The sequence below is a fragment of the Serinus canaria genome, chromosome 3, assembly GCF_022539315.1.
Source record: "Serinus canaria isolate serCan28SL12 chromosome 3, serCan2020, whole genome shotgun sequence".
Lineage (NCBI taxonomy): Eukaryota > Metazoa > Chordata > Aves > Passeriformes > Fringillidae > Serinus > Serinus canaria.
Genome location: NC_066316.1, coordinates 14574645 through 14593716, shown reverse-complemented (window position 1 = coordinate 14593716; position 19072 = coordinate 14574645). Strand labels below are relative to the sequence as shown.

Sequence of the window (19072 nt, the reverse complement as noted above, 5' to 3'; positions counted from 1 at the left end):
GAGCAAGGAGGGGAGCGGCAGCCTCGGGAGCGGCGGGAGGGAACGGGCGGCTCCCCGTGCGGCACTCACCTGCCGCCGGCTCCTCGCGGGCGGTCCCGCCGGGCGGGCGCGCTGGCACCACACGGCAGGCGAGAGTCAGCGCTGCCGCTGCCCATTACTGCAGCAGCCCCGCCGCCGGCAGCGCCCTGCGGCTGTCCCCGTCCTCCCGCTGCCTCATGGCGAGCACCGCTCCCCCGCCGCTCTCCGCGCTGGCCGGGCAGACAGCGCGGGTCGCAGCGCGCCTCACGCCGCCACCATCGCCCTCCTGCCGGCGCTGCGCGGCGCCTCACCCCGGCCCGCCGCTCCCCCGCCCCCGCCGCCCGCCGAGGCCCCGCCCCCATCATATCATTGGCCCCGCCGCGAGGCCTCCGCGGTCCATTGGATGTCACGCCTGTCAATCATCTCGCGCAGCGGAGGGGGGAGGCGGTGAAGAGGAGAAGGCATCGCAGATCCTCATCTCCCGCCCCCAGCCTGCTTTGATTGGTCAGAGAGCCCGAGGAGGCGGGGCCGCCCTGGGGAGAGGCTACTCGATAGGTCAGCGCCGCCGTCTGTCAGCGCCCGGCGATTGGCGGCGTCCCTTCCTAAAGCCGCGGGGAGGGCGCGGCGTGAGGAGCGGGCTGTCAGGGGAGGGGCGCGGCTCCGCCACCGCCCCCGGGACTCGCCACCGCCCCAGGGCCGGGGAGCGGCGGGAAGGGAAGGGCCAGGCTGGGGCAGGGACGCAGGGAGCCGGGGAGGGAGCCACTGATGCCTCCCGTGAGGCGGGCGCGGGGAGGCTGAAGGGAGCGAGCGGCCGCGGATCGAGGCGGCGGGAGGGGAGGAGGAACCGCGGCGAGGGACGGTCCCCGCGCTGGGCCCGCCTTGAGGAGGGGGCGGTCAAACGCCAGGCCTGACCCAAGTCCTGCAGCGCAGGCCCAGGTCCTCTAGGGGCTCCGGTGTTCGGGTGCGGTTGGGAAACTGGTGGGAGTTAAATACCGCAGGCAGGACGATGTTCCTTTGCTGATTTAACCTGCGTGCTCAGGGAACGGCACCCAGGCGGCGGGGGCTGGATGTTGTGCGCAGTTCGATGTTAGGGTGTCTGCAAGGGAGAACGGAGCAGTGAGAGGTGTGATCTCTGTGGGATGCGGCTCTGAATTCCCCATAGCCACACTAGCAGAACGCTGCTCCTACACTGCAGTGCCATGAAGGAGGTGTGGGGACCCAGATGCAAACCCTCGGTGCTGGGTTCCAGCATTAATCTAAAATTAACCAGCGGCTTGCTCTAGTTCCTGCTCTTGTTGTCCTTGTGCCCTCTGGACACACGTACAGGTGTGTTTAAGTTTGGGACCCTAAAGTGCCATTTGCTGTAGGTGAATTCCAGAGTCAGGGTAGTGTTCTCTGGGAGCTAATCCTAAACCTATCAGCCATCCAAGTCAGAAACTAAGCCAGCTATCAAGTAGAAGCACAGGGAAATAAGGAAGATAATGCAGTGGAGCTCTGAGACCAGCTGTAAAATTGAAGCCTCAGGGCTTTGCAGTCCTCTGTCTTCTATCCCATGACAAACCAAATGGAGTCCAAGCCTGATCCACACTCTGGAAAGCTCCTTATCCCAGTGTTTTCCTCCTTTCCCCTAAGCTGCCTCTTGCTGTTGTGGCATATCGCAGAGGCTGCCAGCATTCAGTGGCTGGAGAGAAAGGAGAGAAAGAATGACTGTGTGGATGGCCACAGGCCTAAGCTGAGCTAAGTTACTTCAGAGAGGTTGAATATTTGGGCTATTGAAAAGGTCAGCCCTTTGCTTATAATGTATTACTCTTCAGCCCTTACCCTAGCTGCCAGAGGTCCTGGAAGAGGCAGTGATTGTCCTTTTTTAAAAGTGTTACACTGAAATGTTGCAGACAGTTGTACTACTTATACGGATTTTCCTGGAAAATCCTTTGTTCTTTCCCCTGAATATTTTTGAAGTTAAGCAAAAAGATTTGAAGATTTTGTACATTTGTCTTAACATATCTGTCCCAGTTTTGCCTCTGGTCTATACACACAAGAGTAATTCCAACACACTTGAGGGAGACATCACTGGGCTTTTTAAGTGCAGATCATCTGCTTAGGATTTGGGAAATGAGGCCAAAATTTCCAGAGCACATCAGACTGAGATCGTGCAGTATGGAGCACACAAATGCTTGCTTCTGACTTGGAAAATACCACATGGAAAACTGGCAGCTGTGAAGTGGATCAAGCAAGGCAATTTAAAACTCCAGTGGCCCTGAGGAGATCCTTGGTTCTTCATACCAGAGCAATATCAAGTAATCAGTTGTGCTGATTTTATTTCAGAAGTTGTCTTTATTCTGGGTATATTACCAAAAGTTAATCCATGAGCTTCTCTGATTTATCTCCTAAATAACCTGCAGCACCCAGGCTAATTCCTAAGACATACCTGTGACCAAGATCTTACTTTCCTCAAACTGAGATGGACATTTTCTGTCCAGTGGAATAAACACAGGGAGATCTGGTGGTTTGTTTGTTTGTGACTTGTGTTTCAAACATCATTATTTATTAACATTTTCCATTTCCTTCATAGCTTTTGGGTTCAAGTTACACCAGGCTGGGAGGTACACAGCATAAGGCTGCTTTTGCCTTTGTTGTGTGGGGAGAAATACAACACAGGCAATTATCGTACCAATTATCTATTTTACAGTTTTTAAGGGCAGCCATCCTCAATTCTTGTGATTTTGGGGAAAGCCTTAGGAGATCAAAGGGTGAGAGGAATTACTGTGGGAGGAAGGGTGAGATCTTCAGCTGCAGATTGGATGCTAGAGGCCACCACAGCATTCTCAGGTTACTGGACGGAGTCTTGCAGCAGACCAACTCAAAAGCTCTCGTGACTTCTGCTGGCAGCTCAGAGCCCAGAGGAGCCAATAAATGGCAAAAAGGGATTAGCAAGGACATGGATGAAGAGCTCCAAAGCTCCTCCTTGGGTTAGAGCACTCAGGTGGGTCAGCAAGGAGCCCCCGTGTTGACTTCATTTCCATATTGCAAACATCTCCTGATGGTCCTGCTGGCCACAAGCCTGGTTTGTGACAATGACCCAGCTCAAACCAATGCTCAGCTCAGGATCTGAGCCAAGCTTTGGGGAAATGGTCACATTTTTACTTAATCCCATATTATGAGCTTGAAAACAAGCAAAGCTTGTTACACCAAGGTGCCCAATGCTGTCATTTAAGGTCAGTAGCTGAGTGAACAACTCTCGTGTGACTCCCAGAGGGGCCCTTCTGATTACAAAATAAAAAGGTGCTTCACTTTATGTACAGTGTCAAATCTCTTCTGCAAGCAGGAAGAATAGTCATGTGATGAATAGGGAGGTAGCGTTTTATTATTTAACATGTATGACATAATCTGTTTAAACCAGATGTGCATCACATCTGTTGCCTTCCTTGCCTATGGAAAAACACCTGAGAAAGTGTACTTGTGTACATTTGCATTGTTTGTGTATCATCTGTGTTGTCCTGGAAGTGGCATGGGACAGCATGCTGAGAGCCGCTCAAGCTGGGAGATTGGTGGGGCTGCCCAGGGAAGCCCCAGAGCAACCTGACCCTGCCCTTTATTAAGCAGCTGGTTTCACCAAGGACACCCTTACTATCCAAAAACTCATGCTCTGTGGCTCCTCTTTTCCCTTGCTATCTCAACACTCAAACTCCCTCACAATCTCCACAGAAACCCCTGTGTATTTTTTTTTTCTTGGATTTTGTCTCCTGTTCCCTGGCTTTGACTGATGGTCGAAGAATTCAAGCTTCCTGGCCCAAGTAGAGAGATGATCTATGCTCTATTTCTGTTATTCCCTGTCAAGCTTTAAAGCTCTCCAGCCTCTCCCTTATCCTTCAATGCCTCGTCATCAGCATGACTAAGGACAGGTTGTTCACCAATCAAGAAATGACCTTTGCTAGGAATAGCTGTCATAAATCTCCATTTCCCTGTCCTTCTGTACATGAGCCTGCAGAAATGTCACTGAGGAAATCAAGGAATTGGATTATGTCAGATTTGCAAGAACATTCTGCTTTCTGAGGCAAAGGTCTGTGTACATGAGGTTACCCACACCTGCCACGTTTTAACATCCTTGTATTTCTAGATCCTATCAAACCTTTGATCCATTGTTAATGAAAGTAGTGGAGAATTTGTGCTGACCTCAGTAATATGTGTAAAGTACCACCCTCCTGCTCCCCAACATGTCCCTAACTGGTGCTTGACACCTTAACATTCCCTTCTGTAACGAGTAACATTATGTTGTCTGCTCTTTTTCTTTGCTTTTTCACATCCCAACAGTAATTTAAAAATCCATGTGTGAATATATACACACACACACACACACACATAACAAATCATAGTATATATGGGGGAAAAAAAAGGAATTTTTTAATCCTCCCTTCTTCATTTGTTTCTTGTTTGTTGCCGATAAAATTCCACTCAGATGTCATTTCACATGGTCTGGCAACACCCAGCAGCCATTCTGTATAATGTTTGAATATTCCCTCTGCTAAATATCAGTGACAGTTGAAAGGGGGTTTGTATGTGCAACATCCCATTTTATTTGTGCTCAGAAAGCTAGACTTTCAGACTGGCAGCTGGGAAAAGGCAATTCCCACATTGCAGAACCAGACAGCCCACGTCCTATCACTGCCTAGACCAAAAGCAGATCATTTTAGCAATGCTCCTTTAAGCTGTGTTTAAGGCACAAGGCACAGAAACATGACCATTTGTTCTTGCCTTGGCAGCGAAAGAAGTAGATTTTGGGATGCTCTCTGGTGGGCTTGTGTTTTGTTACTGCTCTTGCCCAGCCTGGCTCTTGCCTATGGACCAGCTCACCCATGCAGCATTCCCAGCCCAGGCCAGGTAACTCACCAGCCCCCCTTTCTTATGGACTGTTTGTTCTCCCACTCCCTTGCTGTGGCTGGAGCCTGCACTTTGTATGTGGTGAGGCCCTGTTGTGCCTCCCCTCCAGACTCTGTGCCAAAGAGGGTTCCCCAAATGCCAGCTCCCCGAGTGGCAGACTCATGTCACATCCCCTTTGCTCTCCTGTACTCATCTTCATTATGCCACCCCAGAGGCACCAAGTACCTCCTGGCCTGCTCCTCTTAACCCCACTGCCCAAAGTCTTTTAGGCAAAGGATGGTTCAGAAGAAGAGCAGATGAAAAACATCCTCACCTGTCTTTCCTCTATCTCCCCTCTCGTCTGGCTGACATTCTTCCCAGACCCCTCAGCAGTAAAGGGCACGTTGTATTTATCTGCAGAGGAGGTCAAGGACAGGAGTCGTATTCCTGAAATGCAGAAGTCACATGCAATTGTGGAAGCCTGTGGAAGCAGGAGAAAAGATGGGGCACTGATGGTGGAGACCCCATCCTACAAAAAGCATTTCTGTGCTCCAGATCAGAACACTCTGGATTAGTGATGTTTTCTCCAAATTTATTATCAACTCACCTGTCAGTCAGCTTGCAATGGTCTGAATGAGTTTTGCCATTACCTTTTGATACCCATTAAATTGTTTACACCTTTTAGTATCCCTTGCTTCTCTCTTCTCAAAAAAAAAAAAAAAAAATCGAAAAAACAAATGAAGCAGCCAGTATTCTGTCCATAAATAGCAACTTTCAATTTTTTATCATGCTCAGTGTCTCCTGTACCCTTTCCAGTTCTTCAATACCCTTCCTGTGTGGTCTTCCTGGCCTTTTTGCAGAGTATAATTATGCTTGTATACTACATCCTGCAGCACTAATGAGGCAAAGAATGCCTTCCTCCCTCTCTTTTTAGAATAAACAGCACATAATGTGGCCAGCAGGACCAGGGCAGCGATCACCCCCTGTACTGGGCTCTGGTGAGGCCACACCTCAAGTTCTGTGTTCAGTTTGAGCCCCCCAGGACAAAAAAGACATTGAGGTGCTGGAGAGTGTCTGGAGAAGGGCAGTGAAACCGAGGAAGAGTCTGGAGCACAGTTCTGAGGAGGAGCAGCTGAGGGAATTTGGGTGGCTCAGCCTGGAGAAAAGGAGGTTCAGGAGGGACCTTATCCTTCTCTACCACTCCCTGACAGGAAGGTGAAGCCAGGTGGAGCTCTTTCTAAGAGCTATGGGAGAAAATAAGAGATGGAGCAAGTTCAGAGGCAGACTTGTTTCCTGGCTCCCATGCCCATTTTACATGATCCTGGCTATGACAAATCTCTGATTAACCTGCTGTAGATGCTTTACGGCAACACTGAGGAAACTGCAGATTCAGTGGTGGGAAGGTCAAGGAGTGAAGGTTGTACAACCCCAGGCATTTTTTCTACTCTGATCCTGTTTATCCAAAAATCAGTGGATGGACACGCAATCAGAATAATAAGCTGGGAAAATGTAAAGTCTTTTATCTGCATTTCTGTAACTACCAGAGAAATCATAAAATATAACACAGCTGTCTCTAAAGATTATTCAGGAAACTCCTCTTTGCCCAAATATAATATATGTCACTTTTCAAGAGAATGCCTGGTTAACTTTGGATCTACAGCATCAGTCATCTATGCAGTTCATCAGTATCAGGGGTACATTTCCTTGGAGTACAGGCATTAGGAATGCACAGGCCATCATAGATCAAATCTGAGGCTTTATTGGAAGCCAGTGGAGAAGCAATTACCTTACAGATGTGATAAGATAATCTGTTACGCAAAAAGGTGTTCCTACCAGACTAAGAGGGAAAATTTGTAGCTAACAGCTTGTACAACCAGAATCCCAAACATCACACAACGGGATATTGGTGCTTGAGGAAAAGTATCTCGAAGCACAGGGTGGAAATATGTATGTGTGGTGTGGCCTTCAGCCTGGAGAAGAGGTACAGTTATCACCATTACAGCTCATGGAAATGAACCCCAAGGACCTGCTCATATATGCAAGACATTCAAGGGGACAGAGTTGGCAGTAATGGTGTTGAGCAGGCGTGAAATGGTGTGGAGAGACTCAGCTTTGAGAGGACAAGCAATTAACTGTGTTGTAAAAATGACTCCAAAGTTTCCTGCTCCTACTTTTAATATCTCAGCAGCCACCCAGTTGAGATAAATATCTCTCATTAATCTGGAAATTAAACTAGATAATCACAGACAAGTTAGATAATTCCAGACTCAGAAACTGTTCTTCATTTTGCCCAGATTAACCCACAGGGATTAAAACGGTGTTGCAAGTTGTTTTAACTGAGTTATCACTAATCTCCTTCTGTACTTTTAGACTGTATATATTAAAGTCACATTGTCAGAAAACATGGGGACAGTTATCTTCCAAAAATAAAAGAGCTGACAAATGGGATGTAGGACTTATTTTGCCAGATCATGGTCATGTTTGGGCTCCTCCTCTTTCCCCCACTTGACAATTTTATTTCTGTTATTTCTGGTAAACTCCTCTGCAAGAGCTATGGAGGACATGCAGCTTTAAGGACCATGTATCCGTGTGGCAGAGTCCTCAGTGAGTCCCAGGCTGAAGGAGGAGGTTGGTCAGTGTAGATCTTTCATCCACCATCTTGGGATGGGAAATTCAATTTTTTTTCTGTGACTAGTTTTAGGAATCTTACTGACACTTCACACATGCCTAGAAGGAGTGACTGCTTCATCAGCCATATAGAGGGACAACTGAAAAAAAGAGAAATCTCTACTTGGGAGCTACTTCCTAAGTGGAAATAGGTGACACTCTCATGCCTGGGGCAGCCTTGAATCACTAGTTTTGAAGTTAAAGATCTGGAGGTGTAAATGGTAAAAAAAGTAGAATCCCAAAACCCCAGCAAATGTGCTCCCAGCCCAGGTCAAGTGCTGGGAACAATTCCATTGCTGCACTAAAAGATGCAACCTAACCAATCACCAAGATACCTTCCTCTCATCCCTAAGCAGAGCTCCAGAGCTCAGCAAAGGACCTGCACAACAACAGCACAAGGCTGGTAGAGGCATCTCAGCATCTCTCTCCCTGGCAGAAATTCCTGTATCTGCCAAGCTAGCAGAATCTGTCTGTTTTGGAAAACAACGGATATATCAAACATTCTGGCAAAGCCCAGGAGGAATGACAGTTCAATGATGTTGAAAAGAAAATTATCAGAGAGATATTAATTTGTCTGACAGTATGTCTTTATCTCTCCACTGAGGAAGAACAAGAGTCCTTTCATGCATATTGAATTTACTTCTGGTATGAGTCAACCTCTGTCAGTAGGGCTGTAAGTGCTGCTGGTTTAGGAAAATGGGTGATCACTGCTACCTGGCACCTGCCCCCTGCACACCTCGGAGCACCAAAGCTTTCCAAACACTGCTTCTGCCACCAGCAGTCTTCATTTTACACCATGGCTTAGGGCATAGCATTCAGAACATCTCCTGCACTATCCATCAAAACATTTGCCTGAGGAGGCAAGATGGGACAGCCAAATGCAGGGCTGCAGGCCATGGAAAGCCCAGAATCTGGGTTTGGTGATGAAAAGAGCTAAGGGAGCAAATGGTGCCTATTAAGAGGAGTGGCAATCCCGACCCATTTCTCACATGATCTTGCAGGTGATGTACCCAGCACTGCCAGCTGCCTGGAGCCATCTCTCTCTGCAGGACACAGCAAAATTTGACCATGTTTTGCCACAGCCAGCCCTTGACTGCTGTGGTGTTGCAGGTTGTGCAGAGGCAGTAATCCCTGAACAGCAGAATCATGCTGTAGGACAATGTTCTACTCAGAGTGTCTCCAGCAGATGTGTACCACACACTCACATCCGTTCTCATTCCAAGATATCCATGAGCAAAAAGCTCAGATACAAAGAAATGCCCAGAAGTTTCAGGTTCTTTTTTCTGATACTTATAAGATGCCAAACACAGATGACAGTGGTGTGGATTCTGCCTTATGCTCTGCTGTTCTGCACACCATTCTGGCAGCCCAAAGGTGGCAGCAGCCCAACTGAACTCATGGGTTGTTTCTTTCCTGCGAGTAGGCAATGACACGTGAAGCAGCAGGAGTGGGGTGTCACTTCCCAGCTGTGTCACAGCTGGGCACAAGGACAGAGTCACTGGGGGACTGGTGTGTCTCAGTGTGTCTAGGCAGCAGGAGTGCCTCTTGGGAGGCTGCAGCAGCTGGCATCCCAAAGAGCAATCCCACAGCACTCCTCTGCTGACTTGCAGATCATGGTGCCCAGTGCAGCAGCAAGAGCTCCTATTTGCTCAGGCCAGTGAAGATCACTTCTTCCATCACCATGGAAAGAAAACCCATCAAGGGTTTTCTTTTGCCAGCCTCTTTGCTGAGAGAGCATACTGTATAAGCAGTAAAACTGAGCAACTTAATGTGAGCCTGTTGTTTATTTATAGCATTGCCCAAGCTACTTATTTTCCCTAGCAGGAATCTTGGTACTGCTGGAATGAGTTGAGCAAATTATCCTAGCCAAAAGATGAACCAGAAAGTGTCACAAGAGCAGGCATGAAAAGTTTGGCTAAAGGATAAGGAACCAAACAGAGAGGGTCTGGCACCTAGCAGCTTCAATAACTGTAGATGCCCTTCAGCTTGCTTGACCCACTACATCAGTCCATGCTGACCTCACTGCTCACCACAAAACTGAGATGCATTCCTCAGCCCATGGCAGCATCACCTCAGTGAGACTAAAATAAAACCCACTGAAAGGTTTTATATAATACCAAGGCTACAAGATCTCTAATGTAGTTTTCTTTTTGGAGCAAGAGCCAAGCACAGCTTAAATTCATTAGCTAATGGCCTGTGACAATGAAGGACAAAGCCAATTATTATGCACATTTCCAAGCTGATTGTTTCTGTGTGAAGAAAATGCAGCAAATTATTGTTCTCCTATATTAACGTACCATAAAGGATTACTATCATATCTATTTCAAAAAATCCCTATCCCTTTCAAAATGCAGACAAATGCCAGATAAATTTGATTTTTATAGATGAAAGCTTGGTGGAAAAGTCAAGATTTTATTAGGGCTATGGACAATCACATTACATTTTATATGATATGACAACTTCACTACTGAATCAGGAAATTGATCTCAGGACATTTTTTTCTGCTGAAGGCTTACCAATTCCCTGAGTATGTATCTCAAACACTTATCCTTGGATATAATAGTTGGAGACATTCTTAATAGCTGCTCGTATTTATAAAAAAGTCAGAAAAGAAATACAACATAACATCATAGACTCGTAGAATCATTGAGGTTGGAAAAGACCTCCAAGCTCATCAAGTTCCACCTTTGACCAATCACCACTTTGTCAGCCAGATCACAGCACTGAGTGCCACCTCCACTCACTGGTTACTGTGTTCAACAAGGCACTTATCGCTGCTCGTAAAAGGAGATCAGGCTGGTCAGGCAGGACCTGCCCTTCCTAAAACCCATGCTGGCTGTCCTTGATCCCCTGGTCCTGTGTGTGCCCTGTGATCACACTGAAGATCTGCTCCATTACCTTCCCAGGCACTGAGGTCAGGCTGACAGGCCTGGAGTTCCCCAGATCCTCCTTCCAACCCTTCCTGTGGATGGGTGTCACACTGACCAACCTCCAGTCACCCGGGACCTCTGTGGTCAGCCAGGACTGACGGTGAATGATGGAGAGTGCCTTGGTGAGCCCTTCCAGCAGTCCTCATCTGTACCTTCAGGTGAATCCCATTCTGTCCAATGACTTGTGAGTGTCTAAGTGGCACAGCAGGTCACTACCTACCTTCTGCTAGATCACAGGGTGTCTTTTCTGCTCCCTGTCCCTGTCTACCAGCTCAGGGGGCTGATTTTTCTAAGGATAACCAGTCTGTCCTAATATAGAAAGGGTAAATCATTTCACACTTCCAGCAAAATGTATGGTAGATGACACTCCACACTCCTTGCAATTTTTAAATGCCAACAGGTAAAGAAAACACTGAGGAGAGGATGTGTCACCTCAGTCTGCCAACTGCTGTAAATTCAGAGAAGCTGGAGCAGCGTGCAGGTTTAGATGCTGGCTGCTGCTACCTATTTCCCAATAAGCATCTCCTGTGGAAAAGCCACTTGGGTAAGCATTCAGGAAGGCAGTCAAGTCCACACACACCACACTCACCACGGCAAGCTCAGCAAAGAGAGGCAGAAGGGCTTTCTCTATGCTCAGTTCCAGCGAAGTCTATCGGAGCATGCCAAAGGGCAGCCAGAGAGAGAGGACGGACCACATGCTCTGCACAAGGCTAAGCAGGGAGGGCACGGGGGCGCTCCCAAGGGCAGGGCAAAGCGAGTCAGCTCTCAGCAGTGAGGAAACAGGGGAAGTGGGGACATACGGGGAAAGGACCTGGGATGGACCCCTGTTCAGCAAAAGTCCGTCAGGAAAACCTTTCTGTCCGCCCAGCTGGGGAGAACTCTACAGTGAGTCTCTCCGAGGGAGGGCTCTGGGGATTTCCCTGCGGGGGAAGGAATCAGAGGATTCCAGAGGAAGCTGAACCCAGCCAGATCCTCCACGGTTTCAGGGGCCCGTTCTGTACCCATGTACGTGTGGAGCAGGTTGGCAGCTCTGACAAGAGGCTGCTGTCCTGCACTGTGTCTGAAAGGGGAGGACTGACCCCATCATCCACCAGTGGTGGTGGCTTCCTCTCATTTTCATTTCTCATTGTTGTTTTCAGTGACAAGTTGAGTTTTTCTGAAGCTGTGACTGCTTCCTCATCCCTTGTCCCTTTCCCAAAAGGTGCTGGATAACTTTTGTCAAAAGACCCTTCTCCCAGCATTAGAGTAAAGGACCCACAACCTTAGTAACACCAGGCAAGCTTGGCATAGGGGCACAAAGGGCCTGGGTTCGGACACAGCATTCTCTGAAGTCACATATACTGGTAAGCATCCACCCATTGTTCCCAGGAACCATGCAGAACTACCGAGAAGCCCGCTTGGGCAGCAACCCATCCTCCTTCCCCTCTGTACTCACTCCTAGAGTGTCACGAAGGTGTTACTCTGGAGTTAGCAGGTCATTCACACGGGGCTTGACAAAACCCCAGACTTACTTACCCCTTAGGGATAAGTGTAAGCAGGAAGCCTCCTACAGCCATGGCTTTGTAATCCATCCTGAAATGAAAAAAGCTGCAGGGGGATTGTGGTGTCCCACCATGGCCTGGGATCTGCCATTACAGCTGGTCCAGGGGCTTTGAGATGTGCACTGCAAGGCTTTACCCTTTTGTCCCCCCCAGTTCCACAACCCCACCTTTGTACGTTTTCCCTTTGCAGCTGACACTTGCAATATAAGCCACTGAGGCTGTAATAAAATGCTCAGCACTAGCAATATATATGGAGTGTTACAGATTATGAAATTCAGTGTCATTTTTTAGATGTCATAAAAACATTATCTGATTCCCAGCAGCCCCCAGAGAAACTGGGGAATATGTTTATACTCTAAAATGTCAAAATCATAAAGTGCCTGCTTTTGCACTATTTATTTTTCGTGGTGGTGAAGTAGTTATTACATGACATTTCATAAATACAGTGACTCAGAAATAATTAGTGTGCTGAATAACAAGCTTTCCACTCTAATACAGCACCATACATTTTAAACCCCTGATTTTCTTGAGGCACTCACACAGTCTAGCTTAAATACTACAAATAGAAGTGAACTCGGGTGGTGGGGGGAAGAACAATTCTGCTGCTGAGTTTTAGTTTCCTTCCCTTTCAAGGGAGGTGTACTGGCAGTCAGGACAGCAGGGTTAGGCAATGAGCAGCAGTGACTGTGTTTCCCAAAAGGCAGGGACAAAAGAGGCAGCATGTCTCACTGTTATGACACAAGGGAGAGGTTCCAAGAGAGTATCACGTTAGCAAGATTAAAATGAAAAAAAAACGCTGAACAAAATCCTTCCTTGAAGGAAGGGGATGATTTTAAATTGCTTGTAATTAATGCAGGAGAAACAACACTGCACACAGCCCTGCTCTAGCCAAGAAGTCTTCCAGATTTTCACTGCTCAGCTTGTAATGCTCCTACTTACTTTTTTTTTTTTTTTAAACACACAGTGGATTTTATTGCCTTTTTTAGCTATTAATATGCAACCAATTATAAATTGTGAGTTGCAGCACTGGATAATTTCCCTTCAAGAATGCTAAGCAGATTCTGTGCTGTATCAGGCCATGTGACAGCACAGCAACTACCATCCTCTCTGACTTTTTTTTAGCAGCAATTCCTAAACACATGCTCAGCAGGAAAACTGGAGCAAGCCCCATCTTAGGACCTCCTTGTGACGCTGGTTTTTTAACTTGCTGGATATTCTGCCTAAAAATAAAAGGAAAATTTAGGATTTAACTCAAATTCTCAGGAGTGGAGATTCAGGTGAACTATAGGAAATAAGAGTAGTATTTATTACAGCTTGGAGGTACTTGTCTTGTTTTCTCTCACTGCTGTTGTGCTGGCACCACATTCAAAGCTTCTTCTTGAGGCCTGTCAGTGGAGAGAGGGCAAATTTGATGTGTGAGGTTAGAAAAATAAAAGGAAAACAGAGAAGGCAGTGTGAACTTTGATTTCCTGCAGACACAATGCACCTCACAGTGCAGCAGTGTCCCTGTGGTGAGGAGCCATTGACAGGTCCCAGGATGAGCTGAGCTGGAAGGGACCCACAGGGACCATCGAGTCCAGCTCCCAGCCCTGCACAGCACCAAACCCAAGCACCCAGCTGCTGCAGGTTTGGGCTGCACAAAGTGCCCCCCTCTCCTTTTTTGTTTTCCCTGGGATAAAGTACTTGCAATGAAACCACCCTCCCACTGAGTGAAGGTATAATTCTTGATAGTTATTGGTACCATTGCATTAATGACAGTGCTTGGGCCAAGATGAAGCTCAGGGCTGCTGGCTGAGTCTACAGCAAGCCCAAGCAGCAAGAGCTGTTCCTGAATTTGAACATGAGCATGGAACCAGTAAACACACTACCCACAAAAGGAACTATGGATGAGGATGCACATCAAGTGTCACTATATATGCATGCTTTACATCTCTTTTCTGTTAAAAGTCCCTTCACTGTGTGGAAAAATAGTTCTTTACTCTGAAATGGAAAAAAGGCTGAGGTCAGGAAGTACTTTATATTGTCTTACCATAATCAGAGGATTATGGTAAATCACAGGATTATTTGGTGGGTGTCAGACCTGGGTTTTGGCTGAGGCAATTTAATGCACAGGGACCCTGCATGGTAACACGAGCTCAGACATAAAACACCGAGGTGGGGCCAGAGCTGTGATATCTTATTGTCTTTGTCTAGAAACTGCAGTCAGCATTTGTAATCCTTCACAGGGAGTTTCAAAACAGCTCCAATGTTTGTGAGACCTGAGGCCGAGTTTGTGTGCTACAGTCAGGGGAGCTGAGGACACTCCAGGGGTTTTGCTGCTGTGCTGCTTTGTGGTTTCCAGCAAGATGTTGGCTTGTCCTTTCCACACTGGCCTGCTCAGCTCCAGAGATCCTTTCCCTCTCAACAGCTTCACATCACCTTTCAATGAATAACTATTAAAAGAACTTCCATAAGTGTTTGCAGTTCATCACAGTCTACATTTGAAGATAAATTCACCGCATGGGAAAAAAATCCACTCAAGTATAAAATATCCAGATTAATTAATGGTCCTTGTTTGTTCTTTCTGTTTTATCCTTCGCTCCCTCCACCATTCATCAGAGGTCCAAACTGGTGCAAATGAACTTCTGAATGTGTGACAACACATCTATCTAAGAAACCTAATTCAGAAGCAATTATTTTTCTTACTTTTCTTTATTCTTTTCCTTCTCAGGGTCCAAGAATGCTCATGGGAGCTTGCTAAAGAACCATTTTGATTTGCCTGTTTGTGTAAAAATAATCCATGTTTCCTTGACATGTTGAGAATACAACATGCCAGGAATAACTTGCATACTTTGGGAGGTCTTTCTGCTTGTGAAAGTCCAGCATGCTACTGGCTTTATCAGGAGGTCTAAAACATGCTTGTGGAACTTGAAAAAGGTCTCTCCAATGACTAAGGCAGTCCATTTGTATGGATAGCTCATTAAATTAGCAGAAATGCTGTGTCTTACAAGAAGCAATTGCTTTCTTATGCAAAACACGAAATGTCCTCATCCGGAAAAGGAAATTTCACATCTCCTAGCTAATAGTGAAACACCAGACCATCACAAACTCCTTCCAGACTCTTCTTGTTTGGACACATTCCAATCTTTTTCCCAGCCAGCCTAAGCCTCTGGGAGGCCTTTCTGCACTGACTTCTCTGCAGTTGCAGCCCCAGCCAGGCCTGGATAGCAAAGCAGAAGCAAGCTGAGGGTAACAGCATTTATCTTCAGAATATATGGCAATATGTGTCAAAGAAAAATATCCTGGAGTCAGGATCTGAAAGGCTGCCATGTCCATAGGGCTGAAAGGGTTTTATGTAGCTTCTTTTCTTTTTTTTTTTTTTTTTTGGTAGCATCTCTAGGTCAAAGTGTTGTAACTTTAATGGTTACATGTGGGGAGATCTTAAGGACTTAGACTGTTTTCCTTGCTGCCAGCTCTTTAAAAAGTGCACCTATTGATGCATGAAAAGGCCAGGAAAGTTAAGGACTTTGCAACATTTTAATTAGGGAATTTATCTTCTAGGCAGCCTGCTCTAATTTGGTTAATCTCCCAGTGAATATCAGAAAATATAATATGTTGGAGAAACACATGGAAGCCCTGGGATCCCCTATGCTGCATGGTCACTTTTGCTTACACGTGTCCTTCTCAGCAAAGGAGTGACAGCACTTGTTAGAAGCAATTTTGGACGGACTGAGGGCAACCTGGGAGCTGCACAGGCCCCAAGGCTCACTCTGTGCCTGACCTTCCCCATGCAGCAAGAGCCCTGCTGGCATTTCTGCCCAGACATTTCTGTGGGCACAGAGGCAGGGATGGTGCTTGCTGTCACACCTACTTACAACTTTGTGCTGTGTGAAAATGAGTGTTCCTGCCTCGTCTAGTTTTCAGCTGAGCAGTTCTTGAATTTGACTGCATCCTAAGACACATCTGGTGGTAGCACTGCAGACAAGGTCCTTGAAAAACCACAAGGAAAGGTGTTTAGGTTAAGAATACTCTTGTGATTAAGAAAATATTGAAAGTCCTCAAGTGTTTGTTTAAAGAAAATAATTTTCATTAAAATGCTGGCACAATTTCAAGCAATTTGATTTTAATTTTGAAGTGTTGAAATGCCCTCAGATAATTTCTGCAGCATTCCAGAACCCAGAAGTGATTGTAGAAAGCAAGTCACTTAAGAAATCAACTGCAGAATTGAAATTCGTTTCCTGTTTTCTAAGAAAACAAAAAAAGGCCCAAGGCTCTCGAGTCTTTCTGAGAAAGACCTTCTCACAAGCAGTTTTCAAGCAGGCAAGTGTGGTTTGCCTTTTTTCTCCTAAACAAAACAGAGTTTGCACATTCAGAAAGCTTTCAAGAACCACACAAGACATATGAATACAAATAATTTACTGGACTTTGGTACCAAGTACACTATTTAAGCATGGCTCAGTTGGACCTGAAAGCAGTCTAAAATCATTGCATTATGATTTTAAAGATGCTCAGTGATGCATATTTTACAACACTTGTGCTCTGATTTCATCAAAGCAGCAGTCTGATCATTTCATATTAGGATTTACTAGGATTTACTGGGTTTAGTAAAGCTTCAGTTCATTGACCTTGGGTGGAGTAGAGCTCCTTCTTCAAAGAAACCAAGTGAAATTGTATCTCCAGCTCACCTCAGAGGAGTGAACACCCCCAGGCAGGCAGGTTCTTTCACTGAGGTTTTGCTACCAGCACCACTTGTGACAAGATGTGCCTCCATCGAGCAAGAAGATGTTGCAACTTGCTGCAAGCACAGGTGTTGCCTCATTTTGGTTTCAAGTAAGCAGATTCTGTAAAACATTCTGCTGGGAAAGTTGGTTTCCATTTAGAAAGGAGGAAAAACATTGAAAAGAAAAAAAGGAAAAGAAGACAAATATGCCTCTGAGCAGGCTTTTGAATGCTCTCCTCTGTTAACTTATACACTTAACAGGCCTCAATATGACAACAGGCTTCCCATCAAGAGCATCCCAAACAAAAACTTCAACAGAACTTTTCTATCTCATAGAGCCATACAAGCTTCACAATTTTTTTTTTTTTATGTTAGTTTTCCACAGTTGGTTTTTTTCACTAGCAACAGAATGCCTCGGGTGCTTGATGCTTCCCCTGGGACACCAAAAAATGGCCTTTATTTTGTGGGAGAGAGGTTTTGACAAATTAGGCCCTTTTAGTCTATTGATAACAGTCACATAAAAATTTACATCCACAAATGCCTATTTAGAAAAGGAAGTCAACAATTTTTATTTTTTAATGTCACCACCATTCTCTAGATTTAGTGTCTACCCCATTTTTTCAGTTCTCCACAATAGCTTTATCATATCCTCATATTATCAACATCCTCTTCATCAGCATATTTACATGAAGGCAGGTAAGAAATTAGAAGTTAGTTCAGTGTTGAATCACCTGATGTAAATTATTCAGGGTGTTAATCCTGATGCATGTGGGCTGGGAAGAGAGGACTGCTTTATTGGGTCTGGTAGTTTTTTCCTCCACTGTGCTTCACACATGTGGTGAGGCAAGGGCAATAAATCAGAACAAAGGCAATAAAGGATGAAGGCTTTAGGGAACATGTGTTTTAGAAGAGAAACTTGGCTCGCCACTAAAGCAGCACTGCCTTATAACGGATGTTTAAAATTCAGATGTGGAAAGAGACTGACAGAATTATATAAATACAAGAGACTTGAAGATCTGTGCAGCTCTTGACCAGCCCTGCAAGCCTGTCCATCTCTGGCAGCCCCTCCTGGGCCTGGACAGGCAGGTCCATGCTCCAGAGCAGCAGGAGTGCAGCACTGCGGCAGCGCAGCTCATCCCAAAGCAATGCTGCTGCACACTAGGTTCAGACAAAGCATTGAAGAATTCAGCCCAGCCCAGGCAGCTGGCACATTGTTTTCCAGGACCAGAGGTCTCTCCAGCTGCTGTTGACAGACCTATTGCAAACCCATGTCAGCCAGGAACACGCTGCCGGAGGAGTCCTTTGCCATCCCTGGGATCTGTCCAACCCTCACACTGCAGTGTCGGGGCAGCAGCTTCAGGAGGACTCTGCTGAGACTCTGCTCCCAGCCTTGGGCAGGCAGAAACTGCTCAACAGAAGTAAGAACTACTTTGAAGCAGATTTGCCAAGGTGTTTAGAAACCTGGATGTGAAGAGAGGTGCCCCATGAGGTTTCCCAAGGCCTCCAAGTGGGTCATGCTCTTCAGACTCAATCCCTGAAATGGGAATTTTCCTCCTCTCTCCCTCCAATCTCCCAGAGACCGTAGTGTATTTGGTTTGCACGGCAAGGTGCTGATAGGATGGGGGGCTGCAGGGGTGGTTTCTGAAGGAAGCTGCTGGAAGCTTCCCCCATATCCAGTAGGGCCAATGCCAGCCAGCTCCAAACAGACCTGCTGCTGGCCAAAGCTGGGACACTCCAGAGTGATGGAAATGCCTCTGTGGCAGCATTTGTGAGAAGGAAAAAAAAACAGTTATTGGGGAGACAAAACTGCAGCCAGAGAAGAGAAGAGTGAGCAGAACGCAGAACAGCTCTGCAGACATCAGGGTCAGTGGAGAAGGAAGGGGAAGAGGTGCTCAATCCACCACAATTTTGAAAGGCCAAGAGGAGCCTCTCTGTATTTTTGGGCACCCAAATACCTCTGCAGAGAGTTTTACATTTCATGACCCTTCTCCTCCTCCCGTGGGCTGCCCGTGGGACTTCCAGCCAGGCTGATGGCCAAGGTCAGCACTGGATTGACCAGTGCTAAGGGCAGTAAAGCAATCTGGGCTGCTGGCAGGACACAAGAAATCCCAAGAGGGTAACAGGGCTCCTGTTTGTCTGTCCTGTGCCTGGTAACCTCTGAGGGTAAATGGTCTCTATTTCACTTTAATGCAATAGCTTTGCTGCCAGTCTTCTGCCAATACACTTTAGGCTAAGTAGTCTAACACTAAATGTACCCTACATACACTTTGTTGTGACATTAGTCTGCCTTTCCAAATTTCCCTCTTTTTTCATGCTTTATCCATTCCAAGCTTAAATAAAAGCAAAGCCCAGAGTCCAAG

General features: G+C 46.5%; 1 protein-coding gene across 12 annotated transcripts in view; it reads right to left on the bottom strand.

Moving 5' to 3' along the window:
• EHBP1 (EH domain binding protein 1) overlaps positions 1-323 on the bottom strand; it is a 205049-nt gene extending 204726 nt beyond the window's left edge. For 10 of the 12 annotated variants that reach the window (XM_050972586.1, XM_050972587.1, XM_050972590.1 and 7 more), the window contains exon 1: positions 70-322. The gene's annotated coding sequence lies outside the window, so the exon portion shown is untranslated. Of the gene's footprint in view, positions 1-69 lie in introns of all 12 variants that reach the window. The other 2 variants (XM_050972588.1, XM_050972589.1) reach the window with 1 other exon arrangement.
• Positions 324-19072: the final 18749 nt, after the last annotated feature.